This window comes from Oculina patagonica, chromosome 3 (genome assembly GCF_052425735.1).
Source record: "Oculina patagonica isolate OP01 chromosome 3, crgOcupat, whole genome shotgun sequence".
NCBI lineage: Eukaryota > Metazoa > Cnidaria > Anthozoa > Scleractinia > Oculinidae > Oculina > Oculina patagonica.
Window position 1 is genome coordinate 4,243,853 of NC_135760.1, and position 7,976 is coordinate 4,251,828.

Genomic DNA, 7,976 nt, shown 5'->3' on the forward strand with positions numbered 1-7,976 from the left:
AACGAGACTCCGAGTTTTCGAGATCAAATCAAAAAATTCGGAGACCCGAAGTTTTCCGGGTACCATTCTCTACCCCTATTTATAAAGGGCCATTAATTTTTTGAAGCGACCATCAGACCAATGCCATGCCGTAATTTAGGCTAATGAAATGCCTTGCGCAGTAGGTAACAAGCGAGAGTACGCTTGCGCGTAAAAATAATTTACATATCTTCCTTCCAATGTGGTAAACCGTGTCAAAATTTTCGATCTTTTCCAGCAATTTTAACTAGTCCCAAAATATCCAGCCAAAATAATAAAACGAGAGCAATATTAGAATTACAACAACGACAACGAAACATAAATAACATGAACAAAAAATCCCGGACTACTAGTTCCTTCCTACTTCCATAAATTAACGGTTTGAAAGACAAATATAATTCTTAAAAACAGGAATTCAAAAGATATTGAATCTCGGCAACACTTGCTAACTCCTGCTAAAATAATCCGGGAAAAAAAGTAATACTCGATGAAGAGATATCAACTGGTATGGCTGTAAAGCATCTAAAACGGAGTACCCCTACCCTCCACCCCTCCCCCCTAAAACAGCTAAACAATGTAAGGTAGAAAAGTAAATAATTCTAAGAATTATTGTAAGAAAGCTAGCTTTTGATAAGAAAGTTCAAAATCATGTTGTTCTTTTATGTCTGCCAAAAGCAGTTTTTACATGATAGTTTTGGAGATTAGTCTCCTTGGAACAGATGGAGCGATATACAAATTAATAATAAAGCATCTGCTCCGAAGCGAAGCCAAGTAAGAATAATATATCATTTAATCGTTATGAAATTTAGGCTTAGTCGCCTTTTAATTTACACAACGTTACAATCTCGTACATGGTTCTAAAATTCCCTGTTTTTATTGCTTAACAATATCTAGGGTCATGGCAAGAAATGGATACAAGAGAATCTCCACCGAGGGCGAGATAGAAAACGTCAGCTTTGTGTCTCTTCTTTTCTTTAAATGGATGAACAGTGTCTTCAAGACAGGCAATAAGCGAGCTTTAGAGAAAGATGATTTTTTACCACTTTCAGAAGACAATTTTACCTGTGCATTGACGGAACAGCTTCAAACGTATTGGAACAAGGAAAGAACAAAATGCAAATCAAATGGCAAAAGGCCGAAACTTTGGAAAAGCGTCTTAAAAATGCTTTCTGTTAAGGAAGGCATGTTCATCATCTTCACTGGCGCCTTCTCTTCAATTTGTCGAATTTTTCAACCACTGTTTCTTGCATATTTAATTTCTGCACTTATATCAACCCCTGAACCGCAGAAAATTTATCTTCTTTACGGTTGTGCATTAGCTATGGGAATTGTCGCTTTAATCTGTTGCCTTAGAGCGGGGGCAGACTGCGAGCTGGGCGTCACACGCAGTGAGGAGCCCCCGGCCACGGAGACCACCCGCGCCGCCGCGCACGTCCCGCGCCGGCGCAGGAGGAGGGAGGCGTGTGGCAGAGTTACTGGTGGGGCGACACTCGAAAACTGCTCTAGTATGCATTGGTTTAACTATAGATGTGAACTGCTGAGTATCAGAATGAGAAGCTCTCTAAAAGGTCTAGTTTACGTCAAGGTAAGACAAAAAAAATGCGGTTGGCCTTGCCGTACACCTCTCATTGGGGGGGATTACGATTGGATGCATACTGCAGCAGTGGTTACGCTCGATTACGCGTCTGACTCTAAATAAGTGCGGACGGTCCGTGTGCATGTTGGAGCCCAGACCTAAAGGTCTGAATGGAGTTTATTGTTTAGTGTTATTCACCCATAGAGTTTAGTGTTTGCTGGAACATTAGCCATTTTTTAATGTTTACTGTTTTCGAAGAAAATACTGTTAAGTGTTTGGAGTGTTTTTAAGTGAAAACCCCACATTCTTTTAGCATTGTCAATTCTGATCTGCTCTTCGAAGATTGGTAATAAAATTACATATTCGCTAGTCTTCGGAAATCTTCTGAAATGATCGTTTATCGTTGAAAAATGGCTGAAAACGTATCCATATATTAAACAAAATAACATTGGCCTTTTTGAAGCCATTTTTGTTTCTTTCTGGACAAAAATTACTCCTACAGTAAATTTTTTACTGTTAGTGTAAAAATGCCTAAAAATTTAACTGTTTCATATTATCGAGGTACCCCCATTCAGACCCTCCGGAACTGGGTCATTTTGTTTTGTTTTTAGCAAATACGATTTACTGCCAAAGTGCTTCTCTCCACCCAGATATATAAATCGTTGCGATTAGGTTGTATTCCACCTTCGATGTAGCTTTTTAGTCTTTTTCAGTATCCCACCAAGGTTTTAACTTATCTGAAGTTAATCCAACTCAAGCTGTGCGTAGCAAACACTTGCATAGGAGTTTTACAAATTCCATGTCAGAGAGGCCTTTAACTAAATCACGCATAATATTGCATGTGACAGTATAGGTATTCGCCTGCGTACTTCATGAATGCAAGCTTTTAAAACTTTTATTTTTTGTTTTGTTTTCTTCAGACACTTGACCTTAGCAAGCACGCGCTGTCAAAATTTTCAACAGGCCAAGTGATTGACCTGGTATCAAACGATGTTCAGCGACTGGACGAGCAAATTATCAGGATCTTTGACAGGGGCACCCATCGAGAATATAGTTCAAAACAGCTTAAAGATAGCACCGTTGAACGTATTTTAGTATTTAAACGGTAGATATAGGCATATTTTTATCCCCTAAAAAATTTTTATCTGTTCCTAGCTGAAAGTTTCCAGCCAGAGAAGGGCTCCCGAAAATTCTAGGTGACCTTTTTATAGTAAAAATCCGTTAAAAATGAACAATTATACCATTTTTTAGATATTCGAAAATCCTAGGAAAGGCAGGCAAGCAAAAAAATTTACAATGAATGTTCCGAAAATGAGAATTATACTAGGGCCGCCAAGCGGCCTGAAGTAATAATTCGGATTATATAAACAGACGAAGTGAGAAATATATGAGAAAACAAATGGTAGAAATTCCCAGTTAGTGCTTCAAACCACTTTTTAACGCTAAAAATATAAGGGGTACCCCCTTAAAAGCAAAACAAGGGCCTGGGTCTACCCATAAGGCCCTGGTGCCTAGGTCCCGCGGACCCATGATCCTTCGCTGGCTTTTTGACGCCATGGAATAGACAGGCAAAGCAAAACCCTATAATACACCAGGGAAGGGTGAAGGGTGGGAACCTCATATATTTCTCACTTCGTCTGTTTATATAATCCGAATTATTACTTCAGGCCGCTTGGCGGCCCTAGTATAATTCTCATTATATTTCACAGACTCCGTTCGAAATATATGAGAAAACAAATGGTAGTTTTTAACGCCACTTGTATGAGCAATTGAAAATCATAAAACAGCCATGTTCCATGTAAACTTAAATGAGAGGGAAAAAAAACCTCGATGTCAGTGTAGAACGGCTGTTACATCTACCTCCATAGCAAGGTTTAAATTAAACATAGGATAACAGTAAAATGTGCTGAATGCAGTTTAAGCACAAGACCAATAGGTCATCTAATGCAAAAAGCAAGTGTGAGAAATTTACTGGCGGCTGCTATTGTAGAAGCAACACACACTAACATAGCTTTTAAAATATGACTGTGTATTCCTGCTGCACACAAAAATTTTCTAGCCGGCCCACAGTGCGTTATCACGGTTTGTGGGGCAGTTTAATTGAAATTAACAACTAAACGGTTGACAGAATGTATGTTCCTAAAAAGATAAAATAACTAAATATCGTTCAAGACATTATTTGGGAGAAAGCTTTTTGCCTTGGTCAAAGACGGGCAAAAAATGCTTCTTAGATTTGTCTGAATCGAATCTGAAATATCAGATTTTCTAAGCATAATATAACATATAGCGAGTAAGAAAGACACCGCAAAAAAACTCCGTTAGGAGAGTAGAGGTCAGAGATAAATGCAAACTCGGGGAGAACAACTTCCTGGCTGGGTGAACTTAAAGTGTTAGGGGCTATAGTAGCTTTGTATAACAATGAATAACATGTGTACTACCGCCCGAAAACATAAACCCATTTGCCGCGGTTTTGTTCAAGGCGATTTCGCCTAGGAACTCCGACAGACGCTGCGCGGGCGGATTTTTCTGGATTTACCGACGTCTGCCGCGGCAAGTGAGGCCGCGGTGTAGTAAGTTATAACGGCAGTTTAGATAGGCTACAGATACGCTTGTGTTATGTTCAAGAACGTAACATTTGCCGGTGTGATACCGTAATCCCTTGCTTGGCAAAAAATAGACAGATTCCAATAAACTTAGTATACGTGACATACACCAAAATAAATAATTATTACTATTCAAAACGACTTATTTGGATAATTGTGGACTCAGACTTCCCTCTTGGTTTCATAGCAGATCAGTCGTTTTCTCGAAGGAGAAGTTTGTTTAGTTAAAAACTTAAATAGCCCAAGCTTTAAAATAAAAACTGAATGAGAAAAAATATGCTTGAAGTGGCATAAAATAATAGCAACTCATTGAATTACTCAAGTCGTTTAAAAACAAGGACTTCAAGCATTCCATTTGGCACTGCAAAACTGTCCACATTTCGCTATGAAGGAAAAAGTTTTTTACGCCAAAAATGCATTCATAATAATCAATTTACATTACACCATGTAATGTAAACTTAAACCTTGAAGTTTTCTGATAATAGACGAGACAGTCACGCCAAACATTTTAGGAAGGCCATGGCTCTTCGTGAATGAAATATTAAATATCCATATTCCTATATTATATAGCATTACGTTCTAACGATGAGGGAAAATTTTACTTGAAGGACTTATGGCTAGAGTTCACCTTCCGCAATATAAAAACATTCTTAAGAGAGTTGGGGAAGGTCTTTGAGGTTATGAAAAAACCCTTAAAGCAAATTTCTTATCTCATGATCTGCAATCATCCGCTTCTAAACGTGAAATAAATGTCTTAAGTCTCTGAGTTTAATGTCGATCTGACAAACAAACAAACAAACATTTGGATATTCGCCAGGTTCACTTGTAGGCTTTATTTAGGACCGGAACGCAAAGGCGGGAAATATACAGGCATTCGCCAAATGGCTAGTAGAATCAGAACGATAAGATTTGATAGCCATGGGCTTCGCAATGTGATATTCCGCGAAGCTAGCAGACAGTGAGAACAGCATAGAATCTTGCTGCTTTTTCCTGACGGAATGGTAAAATCACTAACATTGAAAACAATTATGAAACCCAGTAAGTGGGTAAACACCGATGTAGGAATATGAGTGATTTTCCAAGGTTACTTGTAAACCTTAAGGACTGGTGGAGAGCCACTTCAGAGTGTTTTGACGACTTCCTTTAGTTGCCGAAGTCAAAGGAAGAATATCGTCCAGGTTTATAAGGACTTGAATAGACTTTCCCCTGAAGAAAGTTGAAAGAGGTTTAATCAATTCTGTAGGGCCAAACACAGGCCGAATGGGAGGGTCTTGAACCGGAACATATTCCTATAAGAAAAAATTATCAATTTTGAGAAAAACTCGTAACGAGAACTGAAAGGAACGAGTCCTAAAAAAAATGTACTTGACATAAAAACTCCTGGTAAAAGCGACGCTTTAAGGCAGCTGATGTTTTACATCTGGAAAGGTTCGGTACAATGAACTTCATTTGATCGGGTCTATCACCAGACACATGGGTCCTAGGCTTTTGGTACCAGGAAAACGAGCTTTCGTAAAAAAAACCGTGTCATGAAAAGGGGAATCTTTCATAAAGATCCTTTTCGTGGTAACTTATGAAGTGCTGGAATAATACCAGAGCCTCCTGACCCGATATGTGGGTAAAGGTGGAGACATATAGGGATGGTATATTAAAAACTGAAGGCTTATTTCTGAGAACCCGGAATGTTGTGGAGAATACACGGTACGGTTTTGGGGGATTTTTAAGTCACAAGGCGCTAGGAGTAGTTGTACTGTGCGAGTCTAATTGACTTCACCTTTTGACCGTCGTCAACGCTAATTCTGGCAACTAAGTTTGGAAGGGTGCAAATACACATATCAAGTGGATTGATAATTGGTCAAGCTGTCTCCTCGATGTTTGCTACAAAAGAGGGAACTATATAACCTTGTTTAGAAAAGTATTGACTGTATAATGCGCCATATCTTTTCATCTCCCTTTTTTGGTGACAGCGTGAGGGTAGTTCTGCAAGGGTTACGACCTGGTTCAGGCTGCAAGCAACACTCTGTTCGCAGCTTTTGTGAAAAAACACAAAAAGAGCCATAGTTGTAATTTTGAACAAATTTACTGTGGTAAAATTAAGTTTCTATTTATGTCTGATGTCTCAAAATAGACAGATAAGCATTTGTTTTGCCAGCAGGTAAAGCTTGTTCCATGGTTACTTTTATTATCATATAAGTTGGACCTCAATCATTTTCGATACAAGCGTGAAGGCCATACAGGGGGCCAGTGGCATTTTAGAAGTCAAGGTGAACAGTAAAGACTGAACCTTGTCCCTTTCTTGGACAGAATATCTCTTTCAAAGGGGAACTTGATTCGACAATTGCTGATCAAGTTTTGGGAGCAGATAGTGCATCCACTTCAGGAGTTCCCAGTCTTCCAGAATAAAGAAGGTATAGCTATTTTATATATATATATATATATATATATTTTTTTTGTATCCAAAAGTTAGTATCACAAATTTGGGGAAAGAGGATAATGGTTTCCAAAAGGTTGACTTGGAAGTGAGTCGAACAGACCATGATAATCACTGTAATACTACTAAAGTTTGCAGCTTCGTCAGATAGTCTTATCAGACTCTGTTTGTTTCTAAATGGTCTCTACGAGTGCCATCACTATAAGACTGCATAAAGTTCCCAGTTTCTTTAGATGTCTATCAGACTCTGTTTGTTCCTTAATAAGCTCGATGGGTGCCTAAAATAGGCTCTACAGGTGCCTGAATAGGCTCTATTGGTGCCTCAATAGGCTCTATTGGTGCCTCAATAGGCTCTATTGGTGCCTGAATAGGCAATATTGGTGCCTGAATAGGCAATATTGGTGCCTGAATAAGCTCCACAGGTGCCCGAACGGGCGCAGCAGAAGTCCAAATGACTTATCGGTCGCCAAAGGTTCGCTGAACTTCTATTCTGACGAGTCATTAGCCATAATCGACAGATCATCAGACTGTACTTGTTCGCAGCGAATACTGGCTAAAATGAACGGGACTCCAAAGAGTCTGTTCGCTCGTAAAGACTCTCGGTCGAGAGAAGAATCTGCTGAAGAGTATCATCGTCTTCTAGGTGAAAGGTCTTTGCATCGTTTGGCAGGACCATTCATCACGTATTTCAGGCAGACGCCGAAACAGTTTCGGCGGGAAAGATGGCGACCAGCAACGAGTCCTTCTACGCGACTTTGTGTTGCCAAATGGATATCTTCAGCGATGCAATACATCTGAAGAGCGACAAAATATCGCTAAAAAGAAACCTACTGTGCCAAAAACACAGAGGAATAGCCTGAAAAGGTAAAAAATTAGCAAAAATGCAAGATAAAAGACAAATACTTACCGTAGGGTTTGAAGCACAAGGAAAAAAGCCAGCGAAGGATCATGGGTCCGCGGGACCTAGGCACCAGGGCCTTATGGGTAGACCCAGGCCCTTGTTTTGCTTTTAAGGGGGAGCCCCTTATATTTTTAGCGTTAAAAAGTGGTTTGAAGCACTAACTGGGAATTCCTACCATTTGTTTTCTCATATATTTCGAACGGAGTCTGTGAAATATAATTCTAGATCTCAAATCGTCTTCCGAACAGATATTTTAACGAAATATTCCGTTGGGTGCCCCTGCTTTGAGAGAGTTCTTACTCCTTTTGAACTCCTGGCAGTTGCGGTCTTGCTTCTGGTTTTTGTTGGTTGGCAGGCTGTAATGGGAGTGATTTTCTTTTGTTTTCTTGTACCTTATTTTGTCGGGCTATCTTATGTTGGTGGTAAACTGCGCAACCGCACAGCTTC

General features: G+C 39.5%; 1 pseudogene across 1 annotated transcript in view; it reads right to left on the minus strand.

The window, feature by feature from the left end:
• The window catches only part of LOC144646231 (transmembrane protein 45B-like), a 113,718-nt pseudogene that overhangs the window by 43,061 nt on the left and 62,681 nt on the right, over positions 1-7,976 (minus strand). The window lies entirely within an intron of this gene.